Source organism: Bufo bufo, chromosome 1, assembly GCF_905171765.1.
Source record: "Bufo bufo chromosome 1, aBufBuf1.1, whole genome shotgun sequence".
Classification (NCBI taxonomy): Eukaryota; Metazoa; Chordata; class Amphibia; order Anura; family Bufonidae; genus Bufo; species Bufo bufo.
Window position 1 is genome coordinate 22,024,466 of NC_053389.1, and position 22,906 is coordinate 22,047,371.

Below are 22,906 nucleotides of genomic sequence, written 5' to 3' on the forward strand. Positions count from 1 at the left end.
ACTTTTGTGGTTTGTCCACATGACTTTTGGCATACTGCAGTCGACTCTTCTTATTCTTTGGAGACAGCAAGGGGGTGCGCCTGGGAGTTCTGGCATGGAGGCCTTCATTACGCAGTGTGCGCCTTATTGTCTGAGCTGAAACTTCAGTACCCACATCTGACAAATCTTTTTTCAGTTCCTCAGCAGTCACACGGGGACTTTTCTCCACTTTGCGCTTCAGGTAGCGCACAGCAGTCGAAGTCAGCATCTTCTTTCTGCCACGACCAGGTAGCGTTTCAACAGTGCCCTTTGCCTTGAATTTGCGAATGATGCTTCCTATGGTGTCTCTTGGTATGTTTAACATCTTTGCAATCTTCTTATAGCCATTGCCCTTCCTGTGAAGAGAAATCACCTCTTCTCTTGTCTTCCTGGACCATTCTCTTGACTTCACCATGTTTGTAAACACACCAGTAAATGTCTAGAAGGAGCTGAGTATCCCAGTCCTTTTAAATCTGCCTAATTGGTGCTTATTATGCTTGATTGCTGCTCCTTGACATCCACAGGTGTTTTCAATACCTGATCGGAAACACTTGAATGAACCTCTGTTCTTAAGAGTGGTAGTCTTTAAGGGGTTGAATAATTGTGTCAATGAAGAAATCACAAAAAAAACATTTAATACTGTATTACAAAAACAATTGATGTCATTTTAGTTGCATTTGGTTCTTTAAAAAGTCCTTGTAAGATTTCATTCTGAACACAATTACAAATGTACACTAAATTCCCTAAAACCCTTTACAGCATTGGGGGTTGAATAATTTTGAACACAACTGTAGGTTCTGTTTATAACAGAATATAACAGAATGGCCAAACAGAATGAAAAATGGAAGCCTTTAAGAGGCATTCCGTTTTGCTCAGCTCTAATAGAAGTCTATGGGCAAGTATAATGGATCCGTCATGGTTTCCATTATGCAGGACGGAAAACAAAGCACTGTAAAGAACAGCATTAAAGGGACACTGACAGGCCTTCTGAGCATAATTAGCTCTTTATATGTCCCCCTAGGTCTTATAATAAGTTCCCAATTCATATAAGTATTATCCCTGTGCGCATTATAAAACGTTAAAAATAATCTTTATAATCACCTGTCCTTTCTGCCCAAGGGGCGTTCTTTGTGCCGCATTTGTGCCCAGCCGCGTCCCAACTGCCGGATCCTTAGATACGCCCATCTCATTAGTATTCACTTCACTGGGCGGTATTTTCCAGTCCCCGACATTCGGAGATCCTGCGCATGCGCCCGGCACCCTCGCTCGCTGGGATCACATTGCGCCAAGTGAATACTAATGAGATGGGCGTGTCTAAGGATCCGGCAGTTGGGACGCGGCTGGGCACAAATGCGGCACAAAGAACGCCCCTTGGGCAGAAAGGACAGGTGATTATAAAGATTATTTTTAACGTTTTATAATGCGCACAGGGATAATACTTATATGAATTGGGAACTTATTATAAGACCTAGGGGGGCATATAAATAGCTAATTATGCTCAGAAGGCCTGTCAGTGTCCCTTTAAGAAAGCTTTTTTTCATATTTGAAAAATTTGAAAATATTTTTGAAATATAGAAAAAAAATTCAATACTATTGCTTTGTCAAATAAATAAAATTGTTTTTTTTGGTCATAATTGTTTTTTCCACTTTTTCCACTGTAAAAGTCCAAACTATTAAAACCTCACATTGTTTCCACATGGTAAAGGCAGTAAAGAAAGTAAAAATAATCACATCACCTTTCAAAAACTGAGAGGAAAAATTATCAAAACAGTACCAATAAAAACTAAAGTTCATCTTTAAAAAAATTCTTACACAGCTCCCTTGGCAGAAAAAAAGAAGCTATAGGAATAATATGATGCAGATTTTATTAAAATAAACAAATTGCATAACAAAAATTATAGAAATTTTTGGGGTCATTCATTATACTGAAATACTCCTAAATTAGGCATATTTCAAGCACAGATGGCAGCACAACTATCTGCAACTTTACCCCCCTTCAAGCCAGGTCTAAAATTGTAACTGTGGCGTGGGCGGGGAAGGGGATGGGCTGGCGTATTTTAGGCGTAGAAAAAGGTCTAAATGTAAGACCGCTAGGATGCTATCTTACTGGGAATGGATGTGCTGAAGTTATGGAAAGGCCTGCACCTCTTCGTAACTTCGGCGGATCCTTCGCCAGCGATGGAGCTTTATTAAGCCCGGCGTCTAAAACGTGTGCACCTTGGTGTTTGTGTAATCGTATTGACAAGAAGACTTAACATCTAAATTTTACCATGTAGTGAAGTCCATTTACCGCTGTGGTGAAGAACCTCATGGCCAATTGGCCCGCAGCTGTCTTTTATTTAATAATGAAGACTGCACTGTATAGATGGGGCTGTTGCTGGTAAGGGGTTTGACTGGTTAGGTTGGGGGGACAATATGCTGGCATATTCACTTCTCCTACCCCAGCACTCTCCAGCTCTACTTTTGCCATCTCCTTTTCCTCCTTTTCCACATTACCAAATATTGATGAGAATATGTCATCAGTGTCATCAGGAACATCCAGCTTCTCCTCTCTCTGCATCTTGCTGACTTTTCTAGAAAGTAAAGACAGCAAAAGATGAGGATGGTCATCATAAAGACCTGGTCCCACTAAGGTGTGCAGACCGGATGGTATTGGTTGGCACGCTTGGCACTGGACTAATAAAGGCTTCCATCTAATCGGTAGTACATTTTTCTATTAATCATCTCTCTCTATGCGATGCTCACAGGACAATGGTGGAGACCGTGTGAGATGAGGTTTTTATAAGGTTGTGACATCACCCGCATTAAATCCCGACCCATTATTTTCTATGGGGCTGTGTACATGAACAGTGATTTTCACGCATCACTTGTGTGTTGCGTGAAAATCGCAGCATGCTCTATTTTATGCATTTTCACGCAACGCAGGCCCCATAGAAGTGAATGGGGCTGCGTGAAAATCGCAAGCATCAGCAAGCAAGTGCGGATGCGGTGCAATTTTCACGCACGGTTGATATGAGACAATCGGGATGGGGACCCGATCATTATTATTTTCCCTTATAACATGGTTATAAGGGAAAATAATAGCATTCTTAATACAGAATGCTTAGTAAAATAGGGCTGGAGGGGTAAAAAAAAATTCTTCTTTGAGGAAAAGGACCTGTGGTGACGTTGCTGCGCTCATCACATGGTCCGTCACATGATCCATCACAATAGTGATGGATTATGTGATGGACCACGTGATGAGCGCAGTGTTGTTATCAAAGGTCCTTTACCCTTGTCCTGAAGAAAGAAGAGAAGCTGGGCTGTGAGAACAGCCCTATTGTACTATGCATTCTGTATTAAGAATGCTATCATTTTCCCTTATAACCATGTTATAAGGGAAATTAATTACATCTACACAACCTTGAACCCAAACCTGAACTTCAGTGAAGAAGTTCAGGTCTAGGTACCACATTCAGTTTTTTATCACGCGCGTGCAAAAAGCGTGCAAAAAGCGTGCAAAAATTTATATTGTTTTTTGTGTATTTTAGAAGGCCCATAACCCTATTAGGGAATTTTGTGTAAATGTTTAAAAAAATCATTTATTCCTCTAGAGGACCTGCACTGTCCTGGTTTGCACAGATAGTCCATTGATTTGAAAGAGCTCTGTGTAATACCTAACTTCCCCTGTGGTGGTGTTGCAAAAAAATTGAACACCTATTACCAGGACTCCCCACAGGTGACCACTGATTGCTGGAGGTCCGAGCAGGAAAAAAAAAAATTGTGATCTGCATATTGTCAGGGAACCCTTCTAACGAAAAGGTACAAATAATAAATATTTTTTTTTTTGTAATTTCAATAAGAAAGAAAATGTTTGCTCTGTTTATTTTTAGCTGGAATAAAGTCTACATCTTTGGTCAGATCGTGCGCAGCTTCATCTCAATGTGGCTTCAATGGCAGTGTGGGCATACAACAAGGATATGAGAGGATGAGCATTTCATGTTGCAACACTGACAACTGCACTTCTAATCTTCCCACGTGTAAGTAATCTATTTCAGCTTTTCTGTGCAAATATTAGGTTAAAGTAAATAAAACAAAAATACATTTCGGGGGGAAATTACAAGAATGGGCGTTGCATGTGCCAGTTTTAGAAAAGAGCTCCGGAGTAAGATGAGACTTTTTTTTAATTTTTTTTTAAGTGGAGGACCTCTTAATAACATTAGCACATCTTCTGGTGTAGTTGTGCTGTAATTGTCATCAAATTATCATAATACCGATGGACACAGGAGGTCATACTGCTTTCTGTTAACTCCACCCACTTTGCCAGAAAAAAAATAGTTAAATTGGAAAAAGTTCCAAACCTGGCGTATATATCAAAACCTGCAAGAATAAATCAAATTGTATTTTGTACCTACTACTGCTGGATGTACTACAATTTATCTTTTGCATTAAGTAAAGAGAGACTTTTATTCTTTTACTTCTGGCCTGATTCCTCAAACCACCTTCCCACTGCATCGCAAGATGGAGTACACCGTGACACAACATCTCATCAGGCCCACTACCACTCCCATCCTCTGCACCAGCTCCTCTGGGGCTCACTGTATTTACGCCACTTCACCAATCATGCTTCATGTTGACTCATCTCCACTGTAGCGAAATCACTGACCGCAGTGTTGATGTGTTATTCTAAATGACCTCCGCACTAGGGTGTGTCCAGTGATTGGCTGCCACAGTCACAAGTCAAGACATTGCACCACTAATACAAATACAGAAGAAACAAAGGCCATCAGGGAAAAGTTGAACCATTAGAGCAGCAGAATCTAATGTGTTGTCAGTGGCAGTGATGTACTAACCACGCAATCAAAACATCTCATTACAATGGGGCCGGGGTAATGAGTTGACACCTGCACTCCACTTAAAAATTGTGGTGAATGATCACAATGCCACATGGATAGTACCACGGCACTTGTCAGTTTATATAAGCAAAAGCTTTATTGATGCGTATGGTCAAGTCACAATTAGAGCGAATCGAAGCTGACGAAGTGGAATTCGATCCGAATTTCAGGAAAAATTTGATTTGCAATGAATGTGAATTTCCTCACGCTTCGTGGTAACGAATCGCATTTTTCCTAAAATGGCGGCCACACATGTGAGGACATGGGGCAGAAAACTCTGGGAAGGCGGGATCACCATGATTGACATGCATGCAGTTAATCAGCAGCCAGCCCTGTGATGTCACAGCCCTATAAATACAGCGGACATCTTAGAATCAGACATTTTCCAGCCTGAGAAGGCACTAAGGACAGCAATTGGAAAAACCTCCTTGTGAAAAAAAAATAACTGAAAAAACGATTTATAAGTGCAGGGAAAGGATAGGGAGGAATCATTTCACAGCATCTTAGAGCAGGGAGAGACGTCAGAAGGCGCTAGGGACAGTGATAAAAAACCGATTTACAAGTGCAAGGAAAGATTATTTGGGGATCCAAATAGCCATTATACAGCTCTATCATTCCAGCAATTCGTTCTTGGGCTGCAAGTGCTATGTTTAAAAGCCTTTTGTGGATTATATCTGTGGAAAAAGAAAAATATATACGCAGTTCACTTCTGCAGCTCTCTGTGTTGAAAGCATTTAGTGGCCTATTTCAGTACAAAAAGAAAAATACATTCTCAGTTCACTTCTGCAGTTATATGTGGTGAAAGCGTTCAGTGTCCTATTTTAGTCCAAAAAGGAAAAAAAAAATACGCACTTCACTGTTGCATTCATTTGTGGTGAAAGAGTTTAACCGCCTCCGGACCGCCTAACGCAGGATCGCGGTCCGGAGGCGGCAGTGTCAGGCAAAGTCACGCAGCGATGCGTCATCTCGCGAGACGCGAGATGACGCGCTTAGCCGGCCCGCGCATGCGCATCGCGGGCCGGCAATAGTTCGAGGGGGGTCACGTCATCAGCTTGCCAGCCAATGATCGTGCCTGACAAGCTGATGATTTAAAAAAAAAAACAATCACAAGCCATCTAACACATTATATTTGTAAATATGATGTGTTAAATGGCTTCCCAGCTCCTCTGCTGGTCCTTTTGGTTGTTTGGTCTCAGCAGAGGAGCAGACATCACAGTGAGTACCCACCAACACCCCACACTTAGCCCCAGATCACCCCCCTGCACCCCAATTAACCCCTTGATCACCCCTTCTTGCCCCTGTCAATCACCTGTCAAAGTGATCAGTGTAAACTGTCACTTTTTTTTTCCACTGGTATTGACTGATAGGTTTTAGGATAGTTTAGGCCCCTTGGTTAGGTAGTTAGCGATCGTTTAGCGCCCAGCCCATCGCACCGCAGTCACTGATTCGCTGATTAGCGTATCGCTAATCAGCATTTGTACTTTTATAGTATCTGTAAGTGATCAAAACTGATCACAGTCAGATCTATAATAGTATTAGTGTCACCTTAGTTCGCCCTCCACCCAAAACGCAGTGTTTGCCCGATCAGGCCTGATCGGTCGCCCACACGTGCGTTCACCCACGCCTGCCCCGCCGCAGTGACAAAAAATATATATTTTTTAACACTGCACAATCACTTTACAAGCGCTGCGGCGATAAAAAAATTAGTTTTGATATTTTCTATCAATCGCAGCGGCCTCCGGAACTTCACTAGCCTCCCCTTTGTAAGACAGGCTTGCTTTTTTTTTTGGGTAGTCTCAGGGAATACCCCTAAATTTAGTAGTCCAAATGTCAAACAGGGGGTATTCTTCTGAAGAGGCCTACAGGATTCTGACCCAGTCGGATGAGGAATGGGAACCCTCATCTGACGAATCTAGCGGGTCAGAATATGAACCTGTAGAAAGCAGTGGTAGTCTGACCAAGGACGAGGAGGTTGAGGTCCCTGATAGCACCAGGCGTACCCGGCCCCGTGTCGCTAGACCACAGGTTGCGCAGGATCCGCTTCAAGGGCAGCAGAGTGGGGCTGTCGCTGGCGGATCACGTGGTGAGGCATACACCAGCAGCGCCGCCCTCCCTGGACCTAGTACCAGCACTGCCGTACAACATGGTGAAGTGGCGAGCACCAGAAGGGCAGTTGAAGCTGGTACGGTGGCACGTGCAGTAGTTACCCCGTCGCAGCCACCACACAGACAGGCCCGTAGACCCCCTAGAATCCCTGAGGTGCTGGAAAATCCTGATTGGCAGTCCCCAACTTCAGCCGCACCTGTAGTTCCCCCTTTCACCGCCCAGTCTGGAGTTCGGGTTGAGACAGCTCAGATCGGTTCGGCCCTGGGATTTTTTGAGCTGTTCTTGACAGCGGAGCTCTTGGACATAGTCGTGGCAGAAACAAACCGGTATGCCACACAATTTATATCCGCCAACCCGGGAAGCTATTATGCCCAGCCTTTCCGGTGGAAACCAGTCCAAGTTTCCGAAATTAAAACTTTTTTGGGCCTTCTCCACAACATGGGTCTAACCAAAAAGCATGAATTGCGGTCATATTGGTCCACGAACCCAATTCATCACATGCCCATGTTCTCTGCTGCCATGTCCAGGGAGTTTCCTGCGTTTCCTGCACTTTAGCGACAACACCACCTCCCGTACCAGAGGCCACCCAGCTTTTGACCGGCTCCACAAAATTCGGCCCCTCATAGACCACTTCAACCAGAAATTTGCAGATTTGTATACCCCTGAGCAAAACATCTGCGTAGACGAGTCCCTAATAGATTTTAACGGGCGCCTTGGCTTCAAAAAATAAATCCCAAGCAAGCGCGCCCGGTATGGGGTCAAATTGTATAAGCTCTGTGAAAGGGCCACAGGCTATACCCACAAATTTCGGATCTATGAGGGAAAAGATCAGACCCTGGAGCCGGTCGGTTGCCCTGACTACCTGGGGAGCAGTGGGAAGACAGTCTGGGACTTGGTGTCACCCTTAATTGGCAAGGGGTACCATCTTTATGTGGACAATTTCTACAGAAGTGTGGCCCTCTTCAGGCATTTGTTCCTAGAACAGATTGGCTGCTGTGGCACCGTGCGACCTAGTCGCTGGGGGTTCCCCCAACGGCTCGTTACCACGTTACCACCCGTCTTGCAAGGGGGGAGAGGGCTGCCTTGTGTAACCAAGAACTGCTCGCGGTGAAATGGAGAGACAAGCGTGACGTTAACATGCTCTCCTCCATTCACGCAGACACGACAATCCAAATTGAGCGAGCAACCAGTGTCATTGAAAAGCCCCTCTCAGTCCACGACTATAACCTTCACATGGGAGGGGTGGATTTCAATGACCAGATGTTGGCTCCGTATTTAGTTTCCCGACGCACCAGACGCTGGTATAAGAAGGTGTCTGTATATTTAATTCAATTGGCTCTGTATAATAGTTTTGTTCTCTACAGTAAGGCTGGGAGAACAGGATCCTTCCTCAAATTTCAGGAAGAGATCATCGAGAACCTCCTGTATCCAGGAGGTTCCGTGGCCCCATCCACCAGTGTAGTTAGCCGTCTACACGAGCAACATTTCCCCAATGTCGTTGCTGGTACCTCAACCCAACCGTCACCCCGAAAAAGATGTCGTTTCTGTAGCAGGAGTGGAATAAGGCGTGACACCCGCTATTTCTGTCCTGACTGCCCTGACCACCCTGCTCTATGCTTAGGGGAGTGTTTCCGGAAGTACCACTCACAGGTACACTATTAGCATAGGGATCACATCTCACAGGACAGGTACACAGGGCTATTAGGGCCCATTCACACACAGCTGCTGCAAACCTCTCCTTTCACCGGGGAAAAAGTGCATAATGCACTTCGCCACATCTTTGGGCGATTTGCGCTTTGCAAATTGTCCCATGGGGAAGGAGAGGTTTGTCCTATAAAGGTTAAAAAAAAAAAAAAAAAACACCAGTAAGCAAAAAAGTTAACGTTCAGTTCCAAAAGTTAAATAAAGTTTATATGTTCTGTTCAGAGGTTATTATAAAGTTAATAAAATTATTGCGTTGCGGCCTGGTTTTTTCTTTTTTGTTTTGTTTTTTTTTACCTTCCAGGTGGACCAACCGATCGACTAGCTGCAGCACTGATGTGCATTCTGACAGAAGCATTGCGCTGCTGTCAGATTACACAAAAGTCAGTGTATGCGGCGCTGCAAGACGAGATTTCTCCTCTGCAGTAAAAGATACGTTTGCCGAGGCATATGAGCTGAGGAGGTGGCAGTGTTCATATGCTTTGGCAAACACTTTGTATATAAAAAAAAATATAAAAAATCCCGGCAATGATTTATTCATCCACATCGATTGATGTGAATGGAGAAATCTGGTTTGCCAGGGCATACGAGCTAAGTGGGTATGGATGTTGGGCGTAGCTCCTATGTCCTGGCAGATGCCTTTCCCCTCCTTTTTTTTTGGGCAGAGATTTTTTCATCCACATTGATCGATGCAAATGAAGAAATCTGTGGCGTTCATTTTTTCTTTCAGCCCAGAGGCTGAACGGAAAAAAATATATATCATTACCTGTATGCTCAATATAAGGAGAATAGCAGAAACTCCTAATGCTGGCCATACATGTAATGATTGCGGAGACCCTCAAATGCCAGGGCAGTACAAACACCCCACAAATGATCCCATTTTGGAAAGAAGACACCCCAAGGTATTCGCTGAGGGGCATATTGAGTCCATGAAAGATTGAAATTTTTGTCCCAAGTTAGCGGAATGTGAGACTTTGTGAGAAAAAAAAAATAATAATAATTTCCGCTAACTTATGCAAAAAAAATAAAAAATTCTATGAACTCGCCAGGCCCCTCATTGAATACCTTGGGGTGTCTTCTTTCCAAAATGGGGTCACATGTGGGGTATTTATATTGCCCTGGCTTTTTAGGGGCCCTAAAGCGTCAGAAGAAGTCTGGGATCCAAATGTCTAAAAATGCCCTCCTAAAAGGAATTTGGGCACCTTTGCGCATCTAGGCTGCAAAAAAGTGTCACACATGTGGTATCTCCGTACTCAGGAGAAGTTGGAGAATCTGTTTTGGGGTGTCATTTTACATATACCCATGCTGGGTGAGATAAATATCTTGGTCAAATGCCAACTTAGTATAAAAAAATGGGAAAAGTTGTCTTTTGCTGAGATATTTCTCTCACCCAGCATGGGTATATGTACTAACTTGTGACAAAAAATTAAAAATTCTAAGAACTCGCCATGCCCCTCACGGAATACCTTGGGGTGTCTTCTTTCCAAAATGGGGTCACTTGTGGGGTAGTTATACTGCCCTGGCATTTTAAGGGGCCCAAATTCGTGAAAAGTAGTTTGCAATCAAAATCTGTAAAAAATGGTCTGTGAAATCCGAAAGGTGCTCTTTGGAATGTAGGCCCCTTTGCCCACCTAGGCGGCAAAAAAGTGTTACACATGTGGTATCGCCATACTCAGGAGAAGTTGGGCAATGTGTTTTGGGGTGTCATTTTACATATACCCATGCTGGGTGAGAGAAATATCTTGGTCAAGTGCCAACTTTGTATAAAAAAATGGTAAAAGTTGTCTTTTGCCGAGATATTTCTCTCACCCAGAATGGGTATATGTAAAATGACACCCCAAAACACATTCCCCAACTTCTCCTGAGTACGGAAATACCACATGTGTGACACTTTTTTGCCGCCTAGGTGGGCAAAGGGGCCCACATTCCAAAGAGCACCTTTTGGATTTCACAGGCCATTTTTTACAGATTTTGATTGCAAACTACTTCGCATGCATTTGGGCCCCTAAAATGCCAGGGCAGTATAACTACCCCACAAGTGACCCCATTTTGGAAAGAAGACACCCCAAGGTATTCCGTGAGGGGCATGGCGATTTCCTAGAATTTTAAATTTTTTGTCACAAGTTAGCGGAAAATGATTTTATTATTTTTTTTTATTTTTTATTACAAAGTCTCATACTACACTAACTTGTGACAAAAAATAAAAACTTCCATGAACTCACTATGCCCATCATGAAATACCCTGGGGTGTCTTCTTTCCAAAATGGGGTCACTTGTGGAGTAGTTATACTGCCCTGGCATTTTAGGGGCCCAAATGCATGCAAAGTAGTTTGCAATCAAAATCTGTAAAAAATGGCATGTGAAATCCGAAAGGTGATCTTTGGAATGTGGGCCCCTAAAATGTGGTATCGCCGTACTCAGGAGAAGTTGGGGAATGTGTTTTGGGGTGTCATTTTACATATACCCATGCTGGGTGAGATAAATATCTTGGTCAAGTGCCAACTTTGTATAAAAAAATGGGAAAAGTTGTCTTTTGCCAAAATATTTCTCTCACCCAGCATGGGTATATGTAAAAAGACACCCCAAAACACATTGCCCTACTTCTTCTGAGTACGGCAATACCAGATGTGTGACACTTTTTTGCAGCCTAGGAGGGTAAAGGGGCCCACATTCCAAAGAGCACCTTTTGGATTTCACAGGCCATTTTTTACATATTTTGATTTCAAACTATTTTGCACGCATTTGGGCCCCTAAAATGCCAGGGCAGTATAACTACCCCACAAGTGACCCCATTTTGGAAAGATAAAAAAAATAATCCTTCAGCGGAGCGAATAGTTGCCCGATGACCGGGACACTCCATGAACTTCCCAGGAGCTGCTGTCGGAAGCAGCGGTTCATTTCTGAGACATCCAAATAGTGCTGGGTGAATCCGAAGACCCTTTCCATTAGAGTTGAGCGAACACCTGGATGTTCGGGTTCGAGAAGTTCGGCCGAACTTCCCGGAAATGTTCGGGTTCGGGATCCGAACCCGACCCGAACTTCGTCCCGAACCCGAACCCCATTGAAGTCAATGGGGACCCGAACTTTTCGGCACTAAAAAGGATGTAAAACAGCCCAGGAAAGAGCTAGAGGGCTGCAAAAGGCAGCAACATGTAGGTAAATCCCCTGCAAACAAATGTGGATAGGGAAATGAATTAAAAAAAAAAAAAAAAAAATTAACCAATATCAATTGGACAGAGGTCCCATAGCAGAGAATCTGTCTTCACGTTAGCAGAGAATCAGCCTCTTTATGCCATAGCAAAGAATCTGGCTTCATGTCAGCAGAGAATCAGTCTCTTCATGCCATAGCAGAGAATCTGGCTTCATGTCAGCGCAGAATCAGTCTTCATGTCATAGCAGAGAATCAGGCTTCACGTCACCCACCACTGGAACAGGCCACTGTCACATATTTAGGCCCCGGCACCCAGACAGAGGAGAGAGGTCCCGTAACAGAGAATCTGGCTTCATGTCAGCACAGAATCAGTCTTCATGTCATAGCAGAGAATCAGGCTTCAAGTCACCCACCACTGGAACAGGCCACTGTCACATATTTAGGCCCAGGCACCCAGGCAGAGGAGAGAGGTCCCGTAACAGAGAATCTGGCCTTATGTCAGCACAGAATCTGTCTTCATGTCATAGCAGAGAATCAGGCTTCACGTCACCCACCACTGGAACAGGCCACTGTCACATATTTAGGCCCCGGCACCCAGACAGAGGAGAGAGGTCCCGTAACAGAGAATCTGGCCTTATGTCAGCACAGAATTTGTCTTCATGTCATAGCAGAGAATCAGGCTTCACGTCACCCACCACTGGAACAGGCCACTGTCACATATTTAGGCCCAGGCACCCAGGCAGAGGAGAGAGGTCCCTTAACAGAGAATCTGGTCTTATGTCAGCACAGAATCTGTCTTCATGTCATAGCAGAGAATCAGGCTTCACGTCACCCACCACTGGAACAGGCCACTGTCACATATTTAGGCCAAGGCAGAGGAGAGAGGTCCCGTAACAGAGAATCTGGCCTTATGTCAGCACAGAATCTGTCTTCATGTCATAGCAGAGAATCAGGCTTCACGTCACCCACAACTGGAACAGGCCACTGTCACATATTTAGGCCCCGGCACCCAGACAGAGGAGAGAGGTCCCGTAACAGAGAATCTGGCCTTATGTCAGCACAGAATCTGTCTTCATGTCATAGCAGAGAATCAGGCTTCACGTCACCCACCACTGGAACAGGCCACTGTCACATATTTAGGCCCAGGCACCCAGGCAGAGGAGAGAGGTCCCGTAACAGAGAATCTGGCCTTATGTCAGCACAGAATCAGTCTTCATGTCATAGCAGAGAATCAGGCTTCACGTCACCCACCACTGGAACAGGCCACTGTCACACATTTAGGCCCCGGCACCCAGACAGAGGAGAGGTTCATTCTACTTTGGGTTGCCTCGCAATATAATGATAAATGAAAATAAAAATAGTATTGAATGAGGAAGTGCCCTGGAGTAGAATAATATATTGTTAAGGGGAGGTAGTTAATATCTAATCTGCACAAGGGATGGACAGGTCCTGTGGGATCCATGCCTGGTTCATTTTTATGAACGTCAGCTTGTCCACATTGGCTGTAGACAGGCGGCTGCGTTTGTATGTAATGACGCCCCCTGCCGTGCTGAATACACGTTCAGATAAAACGCTGGCCGCCGGGCAGGCCAGCACCTCCAAGGCATAAAAGGCTAGCTCTGGCCACGTGGACAATTTGGAGACCCAGAAGTTGAATGGGGCCGAACCATCAGTCAGTACGTGGAAGGGTGTGCACAGGTACTGTTCCACCATGTTAGTGAAATGTTGCCTCCTGCTAACACGTTCCGTATCAGGTGGTGGTGCAGTTAGCTGTGGCGTGGTGACAAAACTTTTCCACATCTCTGCCATGCTAACCCTGCCCTCAGAGGAGCTGGCCGTGACACAGCTGCGTTGGCGACCTCTTGCTCCTCCTCTGCCTTCGCCTTGGGCTTCCACTGGTTCCCCTGTGACATTTGGGAATGCTTTCAGTAGCGCGTCTACCAACGTGTGCTTGTACTCGCGCATCTTCCTATCACGCTCCAGTGTAGGAAGTAAGGTGGGCACATTGTCTTTGTACCGGGGATCCAGCAGGGTGGCAACCCAGTAGTCCGCACAAGTTAAAATGTGGGCAACTCTGCTGTCGTTGCGCAGGCACTGCAGCATGTAGTCGCTCATGTGTGCCAGACTGCCCAGAGGTAAGGACAAGCTGTCCTCTGTGGGAGGCGTATCGTCATCGTCCTGTGTTTCCCCCCAGCCACGCACCAGTGATGGGCCCGAGCTGCTTTGGGTGCCACCCCGCTGTTAACATGCTTCATCCTCATCCTCCTCCACCTCCTCCTCATCCTCGTCCTCCTCGTCCTCCAGTAGTGGGCCCTGTCTGGCCACATTTGTACCTGTGCTCTGGTGTTGCAAAAAACCTCCCTCTGAGTCACTTCGAAGAGACTGGCCTGAAAGTGCTAAAAATGACCCCTCTTCCTCCTCTTCCTCCTGGGCCACCTCCTCTTCCATCATCGCCCTAAGTGTTTTCTCAAGGAGACATAGAAGTGGTATTGTAACGCTGATAACGGCGTCATCGCCACTGGCCATGTTTGTGGAGTACTCGAAACAGCGCGACAGGGCACACAGGTCTTGCATGGTGGCCCAGTCATTGGTGGTGAAGTGGGTCTGATCCGCAGTGCGACTGACCCGTGCGTGCTGCAGCTGAAACTCCACTATGGCCTGCTGCTGCTCGCACAGTCTGTCCAGCATATGCAAGGCGGAGTTCCACCTGGTGGGCACGTCGCATATGAGGCGGTGAGCGGGAAGGCCGAAGTTACGCTGTAGCGCAGACAGGCGAGCAGCGGCAGGGTGTGAACGCCGGAAGCGCGAACAAACGGCCCGCACTTTATGCAGCAGCTCTGACATGTCGGGGTAGTTGCGAATGAACTTCTGCACCACCAAATTCAGCACATGCGCCAGGCAAGGGATGTGCCTCAAACCGGCTAGTCCCAGAGCTGCAACGAGATTTCGCCCATTATCGCACACCACCAGGCCGGGCTTGAGGCTCACCGGCAGCAACCACTCGTCGGTCTGTTGTTCTATACCCCGCCACAACTCCTGTGCGGTGTGGGGCCTGTCCCCCAAACATATGAGTTTCAGAACGGCCTGCTGACGTTTACCCCGGGCTGTGCTGAAGTTGGTGGTGAAGGTGTGTGGCTGACTGGATGAGCAGGTGGAAGAAGAGGAGGAGGAAGCTGAGTAGGAGGAGGAGGAGACAGGAGGCAAAGAATGTTGCCCAGCGATCCTTGGCGGCGGAAGGACGTGCGCCAAACAGCTCTCTGCCTGGGGCCCAGCCGCCACTACATTTACCCAGTGTGCAGTTAGGGAGATATAGCGTCCCTGGCCGTGCTTACTGGTCCACGTATCTGTGGTTAGGTGGACCTTGCCACAGATAGCGTTGCGCAGTGCACATCTTGATTTTATCGGACACTTGGTTGTGCAGGGAAGGCACGGCTCTCTTGGAGAAGTAGTGCCGGCTGGGAACAACATACTGTGGGACAGCAAGCGACATGAGCTGCTTGAAGCTGTGTGTGTCCACCAGCCTAAATGACAGCATTTCATAGGCCAGTAGTTTAGAAATGCTGGCATTCAGGGCCAGGGATCGAGGGTGGCTAGGTGGGAATTTACGCTTTCTCTCAAATGTTTGTGAGATGGAGAGCTGAACGCTGCCGTGTGACATGGTTGAGATGCTTGGTGACGCAGGTGGTGGTTTTGGTGGTACATCCCATGTTTGCTGGGCGGCAGGTGCCAACGTTCCTCCAGAGGCGGAGGAAGAGGCCGAGGCGGCGGCAGCAGCAGAAGAAGCCGAGGCGGCGGCAGCAGCAGAAGAGGTAGTAGTGGGAGCCTGAGTGAGTACCTTGTTTTTAAGGTGTTTACTCCACTGCAGTTCATGCTTTGCATGCAGGTGCCTGGTCATGCAGGTTGTGCTAAGGTTCAGAACGTTAATGCCTCGCTTCAGGCTCTGATGGCACAGCGTGCAAACCACTCGGGTCTTGTCGTCAGCACATTGTTTGAAGAAGTGCCATGCCAGGGAACTCCTTGAAGCTGCATTTGGGGTGCTCGGTCCCAGATGGCGGCGGTCAGTAGCAGGCGGAGTCTCTTGGTGGCGGGTGTTCTGATTTTGCCCACTGCTCCCTCTTTTGCTACGCTGTTGGCTCGGTCTCACCACTGCCTCTTCCTCTGAACTGTGAAAGTCAGTGGCACGACCTTCATTCCATGTGGGGTCTAGGACCTCATCGTCCCCTGCATCGTCTTCTACCCAGTCTTGATCCCTGACCTCCTGTTCAGTCTGCACACTGCAGAAAGACGCAGCAGTTGGCACCTGTGTTTCGTCATCATCAAAGACGTGCTGAGGGGGTATTCCCATGTCCTCATCATCAGGAAAAATAAGTGGTTGTGCGTTAGTGCATTCTATCTCTTCCACCCCTGGGGAAGGGCTAGGTGGATGCCCTTGGGAAACCCTGGCAGCAGAGTCTTCAAACAGCATAAGAGACTGCTGCATAACTTGAGGCTCAGACAGTTTCACTGATATGCATGGGGGTGATGTGACAGACCGATGGGCTTGGTTTTCATGCGCCATCTGTGCGCTTTCTGCAGAAGACTGGGTGGGAGATAATGTGAAAGTGCTGGATCCACTGTCGGCCACCCAATTGACTAATGCCTGTATCTGCTCAGGCCTTACCATCCTTAGAACGGCATTGGGCCCCACCAAATATCGCTGTAAATTCTGCTGGCTACTGGGACCTGAGGTAGTTGGTTCACTAGGACGTGTGGCTGTGGCAGAACGGCCACGTCCTCTCCCAGCACCAGAGGGTCCACTAACACCACCACGACCATGTCCACGTCCGCCTCCTTTATTAGATGTTTTCCTCATTGTTCCCGTTCACCACAATTTTGAGAATGGCAAATTTGGGAATAGTTTTTAAACCCAGAACAAAAACTGTGCTTTTACGGTCACTACAAATAACTTGACCAGCTAAAACAGTACAGATTTGGTTGAATAGAAATGTGAGGCCTGTTTTTTTTTTGCGCTGTGTGACAGGTATAGGTTTAATCACAGAATTAGACTTGTATCTGCACGGTAGCGTGTGTGTTAAATTTTTCTGAATGACACTATCAGCACCTTCAATGTAAGATATCCTTTTTGGGATAGATTTCAAGTAGGCCTCATATACCAGAAACTAGTTATTTTGAGAATGGCAAATTTGGGAATAGTTTTTCAACCCAGAACAAAAAGTCTGCTTTTACGGTCACTACAAATAACTTGACCAGCTAAAACAGTACAGATTTGGTTGAATAGAAATGTCAGGTCTATTTTTTAGGCGCACTTCGGTGACACATGCTCAGCCTGCAGCTGATGTAGTATATGGCCAAAAAATAACCAGACTGTTGATGGTTAAATGCACTTCGGTGACACAGGCGCAGCCTGCAGCTGATGTAGGATATAGCAAAAAATAACCACACTATTGATGGTTAAATACACTTGGTGATAGCTTGTGCTGGCGCACCACAAGCCACAAAATGGCCGCCGATCACCTTAGAAAAAAGTGATCTAAAAACGCTCTGGGCAGCCTCAAAAAAGTGAGCAAGTCGATATTAGCACTTCAATGATCCACAGCTGCAGATCGATCACTGAATGAAGTCTTTTGGAGGAGTTAATCTGCCTAATCTCGCCCTAACGTCGCAGCTGCAACCTCTCCCTATACTTGAATCAGCAGAGTGATGTGCAGCGCTACGTGACCCAAGCTTATATAGAGGCTGGGTCACATGCTGCACTGGCCAATCACAGCCATGCCAATAGTAGGCAAGGCTGTGATGGCCTCTTGGGGCAAGTAGTATGACACTTGTTGATTGGCTGCTTTGCAGCCTTTCAAAAAGCGCCAAGAAAGCGCCGAACACCGAACCCGGACTTTTACGAAAATTATACTATACAGTTCGGGTTCGCTCATCCCTACTTTCCATCTCCGTGCTCCGTTATATGGGGTAAAATCTTTATTGAAGTATTTAGGTGGAAAAATAAATTGTAATCAGCGTTCAGCGCTGCAGTTATATGCTGTAAAATCTTTTGTGACTTATTTCAGTGGGAAAAAAAATTGTGTTCAGCGCTGCAGTTATATGTGGTAAAATCTTTTGTGACTTATTACAGTGTAAAACCAAATTTTATTCAGCGTTCAGCGCTGCAGTTAGATGCGGTAAAATCTTTTGTGACTTATTTTGGTGGAAAAACAAATAGTATTCAGCGTTCAAAGCTGCAATTATATGTGGTAAAATCTTTATTGAAGTTTGTTGGTCGAAAAACTAAATTAATTCAGTGGTCCGTGCTGCGGTTATATGCGGTAAAATCTTTAGTGACATATCTTGCTGAACTTTGCGACTCTTCCAGGCTCAAAGCTATCTTGACGCTTTGTCTTCTCATTGTCTGTAGCTACTAGAGGCCTGTTCATTCCAAGCAGGTTCGCCCAGAAGCATCTTGGTCAATCGACATTGTGCCACTCTGTGGCCTCCTCCTGATGCTGCTGTTGACACCTCCAGACTGTCATTGTGCCTCTCTGTGGTCTCCTCATGCTGCCGCCACCTCCAGACTCGGTCATTATGCCACTATGCAGCCTCGTCCTGATGCTGCTGCTGACACCTCCAGACTATGTCATTGTGTCGCTCTGTGGTCTCCTCATCGCTGCTGCCACCTCTTCACTTGGTCATTGTGTCACTCTGTGGCCTCCTCCTGATGCTGGTGCTGCCGCCACCTCCAGACTTTGTCATTGTGCCGCTCTGTTGTTTCCTCATGCTGCTGCCACCTCCTCACTCTGTCATTGCGCCACTCTGTAGCCTCCCCCTGATGCTGCTGCTGCTCACACCTCCAGACTCTGTCATTTTGCTGCTCTGTGCTCTCCTCATGCTGCTGCCACCTCCTCACTTGGTCATTGTGCCACTCTGTGGCCTCTTCCTGATGCTGCTGCTGCCGCCACCTCCAGACTCTGTCATTGTGCCACTCTATGGCCTACTCATGCTGCTGCCACCTCCAAAATCTGTCATTGTGCCGCTCTGTAGTCTCCTCATGCTGCTGCTACCTCCTCACTCGGTCATTGTTCTACTCTGTGGCCTCCTCCTGATGCTGCTGCTGACACCTCCAGACTCTGTCATTGTGCCGCTCTGTGATCTCCTCATGTTGCCTCCACCTCCAGACTCTGTCATTGTGCCACTTGGTGGCCTTCTCCTAATGCTGCTGCCGCCACTTACAGACTCTGTCATTGTGTCACTCTGTGGCCTCCTCATACTTCTTCCACCTTCAGACCCTGTCAAAGGGCCACTCTGTGGTCTCCTCATGCTGCTTCCACCTCACGACTATGTCATAGGTTCACTCTGTGAACTTCTCATGCTGTTCCCACCCTCTCCACTTAATGACTGGGCCACTATTTTGGCTTTCATCCTGGCTGACATAATCATTTATTTGAACCTTTTTCTGATCTGTCATTAGGAAGGAAAAATGAGACACACAACTAATCCTGTCTGTGTAGCAGCTTTAAGGCCTGTATGGTCCCATCAGAATTGGCTTGTGATTTGGTAGCCAAAAGCAGAAGTGGGTAGAAAACACAGAAGACATGAAAATATTCCATTCATGTGTCATCTCTGTTTTAGATCCACTTCTGTTTTTTAATTTTTTTTGCCTTTAGCAATACTGATGGATTACTGACCAAATGCTGACTGAGTGAAGGCAGATGCTCCACAGACAGGATTCGTTTTTTGTGGCTTATTGTTCTGACGGATCAGAGGAAGGGCAAAATAATCAGTGACGTCAACACAATCTTACTGCTGACTCCCTCTCCACTCTGTCGGGGTCTCTACTTGTATAAGCATTTAATAGAACAGGTTCTGTAGACATCTATGTGGAATCAGCTGACAAGGATGTAAAAGGATGCTCTTCTTCTTGACTCTAACATCGACCTGTAAGGCTCAGTTGATACTTCAGTTATTTGGTCAGTTTTGGCCCCGTGACTGCCCAAATAAGTGAAGTGTGCAGTGATTCTAAGAGCGACGCCTGTCATCTGCATGTCATACGGACTCACAGTATTATTTCACTACCACAGCGTGTTACTGCCAGGCTCCCTATGCGTGTTACTGCCAGGCACAGTGTTCTACACCCCTATAAAGGCTCTCTGCAGCCAGGAAATAGCTGTTTTTTGACCCGCTTCACCGCAAATAAATTTGGATCAAAGCTAATTTTCGACAAACCGGCTGAATCGATTTTTTATTTATTTTTTCTCATCTCTAGTCACAATAAGTCTAGATACAAGTAAACACGTACTTGGCAAAATACTCATAACAAATTGAATGTTTTGTGATAAGGCCTTCCTCAGCAAAGGCATCATCAAGTGTGGATGTATGGACTTATTGTGACTATGTGCATCAATAAAGCTTTTGCTTATATAAACTGCCGAGCGCCGTGGTACTATCCATAATACTATGGGGCCTGTGGTGAGAGGAGACTAGCCCCTGCACTCCTTCCCTTTATCTCAGATGTAGATCCAGAGCATTTTTATGCAGTCACTACTGGGGGGGGGGGGGACTCCGCATACAGAGATTTTACAGCTTCTGTTGAGTTCAATAATAACTGTAAAGATGCCCTTGCACTGAGCTCCCTGAGTGGTGGCTGCAGGCATCTAGTGTTATCATGCTCTGAAGGGAAGAATAGAGACCTATAGCTATATTTGGGAGATTTATCTATATATTGATGCCACATGCCTGGCAAAGATATGAGAAATATGGTGTTCAGAATGAGTGCCATATTAATTAAGCACCTGTTTCCTTTTGGCCAAGATACAAGTTATTTATTTTTCAGCACCATAGATTTTGAGGTGCTTTACATCTAAAACTAGAGTATACATATAAAACTAAACAAACCCCAAAACAAGTACAATGAGCAAGAACCTATCAACAGACTGATACAGAGGAGAAGAGGGCCGTGCCCATGAGGGCTTGCAATCTACAAAGGACGGGGGAAGGAGACAGTAGGTGATGGTAGAGGCTGCTCAGATTTTTTTTAAAGTTTGGGTTTCAGATTGTTTTTGAAAGTTTAAATAATGGGATGTATCAGGTCAGGACAATAGGTCAGAGATGTAAGGACAGGACAGATTGTGTACTGCCTTATATCTAGTATTTTGAACCAAATTTGCTGGGCAATGGGAAGCCAGTGAATGGGTTGGCAGAGGCAGAGAAGAAACAAGGGGGAGGTGGATTGGCAGCTGAGTTGAGGATATATTGTAGAGTTGAAAAAGTGTTAGATGGTAGGCCACAGTGGAGGATATTGCCATATTCTAGCTGGGAGATGTTGAGGAAGTGCACTAGCATTTTAGTTGATTCAAAGTAGAGGAAAGAGTAGATATCAGACATGTTTTTGAGTTGGAGGTGGCAGGAGGTGGTAAGAGCTTGGTTGTGTAACTTGATATCTATATATGCTCCAAAATTGTTGTTCCAGAAGATTGTTCTGATTGCCATATACCAGTAAGTCAGAAAAGAGTTTATTCCTGATTATCTTTTTCTGCCTCACAGGGATATTGTTCTTCTTCTGGATCAACATTGCAGCATAATAGGCTGAACTGCATGGAGTTATGTTTATCCCCAATCTTATCAAAGATATTACTATACTGGTATACATGACTAAATGCTATACAACCTTTATATAAAGTGTTCAGGAGCTAGCCCTTACACTCTTACTCAACAATTTTGTATTAGATGTGACAAAGGACCACTTTCTGTGTGATAGGACATATGGAGTTACAGTAGTACATGTGGTTCTTTTAGTAATATCTGTGGTTGCTCTGTGTGTTACATAGAGCCTCATTGATTTCAATCCATGGGGAAGGTCCCACTGAACCTTCCTAGGCAAAATGAAGTGATTGTGAAGGACAGCCCCTTTAATCTTAATTTAGGTTCCCACATCAATAAACATTATCCTGTACATACTATGGAAACAAGTGTTCTTTATATTTTGTCTTTTACCTGTTTGCTTCCAGTGCCAACAATAAGCTCTACCCCCAATGGACTGGTCTGCAGATACTGCGCATCTATTGACTCTACTTGGTGTTACACCGATGATACAGTAAAATGCACTGGGGATCAGAATATGTGTCTTCTCCAGACAACTCATGTGTCAGGTACAAAAATTGGTTCTTTATTATTTCACTTCTTAGGATATGTTGAGCCAAAGGAGGGAGACATTAGTTTGAGCCTCTTTCATGCCACTTATTGGCAATGAGGGCTAACAACAGTAGGGCAAAAAATGATTTTCTTGCTAAAATATCTAGGTCTTTGCTGTGGGTAAAAAATCTCCAAGACTGATAACAAAAAAAAAATCCTAAATAAACTTAATTTGTGAAAATGTTCTTACAGAAAAAAGGCCACAGTGCAGCTTTCTTTTCCAGGAGTAGTAGTGGGAATAGTATCCATGGTCAGGGAGACCAATGCTAAGGTTAGAGAATGTGTATATAAATGAGGCTAAATGTTGTATTAAATGAAATTGTGTCTTTTGCAGGATCAGTGTCAGCCTCAACAGCCATCCGAGGGTGCGCAACAAAGTCTTACTGTGACATCGGCAGCCAGTCCGCAAGTGCTGGAGGAGTTACAACCGATGTTAAGTTTATTTGCACCAACAGTGGCCTTAGTGTCCATAACATTGTCCTGACTCCGGCCATTGTGTGTCTTCTACTGCTGAAACTGTTCTTCTAACAGTGGCTAAGGATCTTTGGATGAACTAGGCCGAAAGAAATGACAAATGTTTACAGCACAGAATATTTCTATATTGTTTCATTGTCAGATTTTGAAATAATCTTTGTCTGGAAAATATCCACGTGCACAAGTAATATAACAATTGTCTTCTGCATTTATTGCCTTTCATTCTTTTGTGGTTTTACTCTTTTTTTTGCAAACCGCTTCCTTTCATATTTCAATGAGGTTTTTATCAAGGATTTTCACAGTGATAGTTAACTAAATGTAGTGAGCGACACATCTATGCGATACTAAGGAAGTTACGGCCCACACAGAAAGCTGATCACTTTTCTGCCTATTGTGAAAAATTCATATT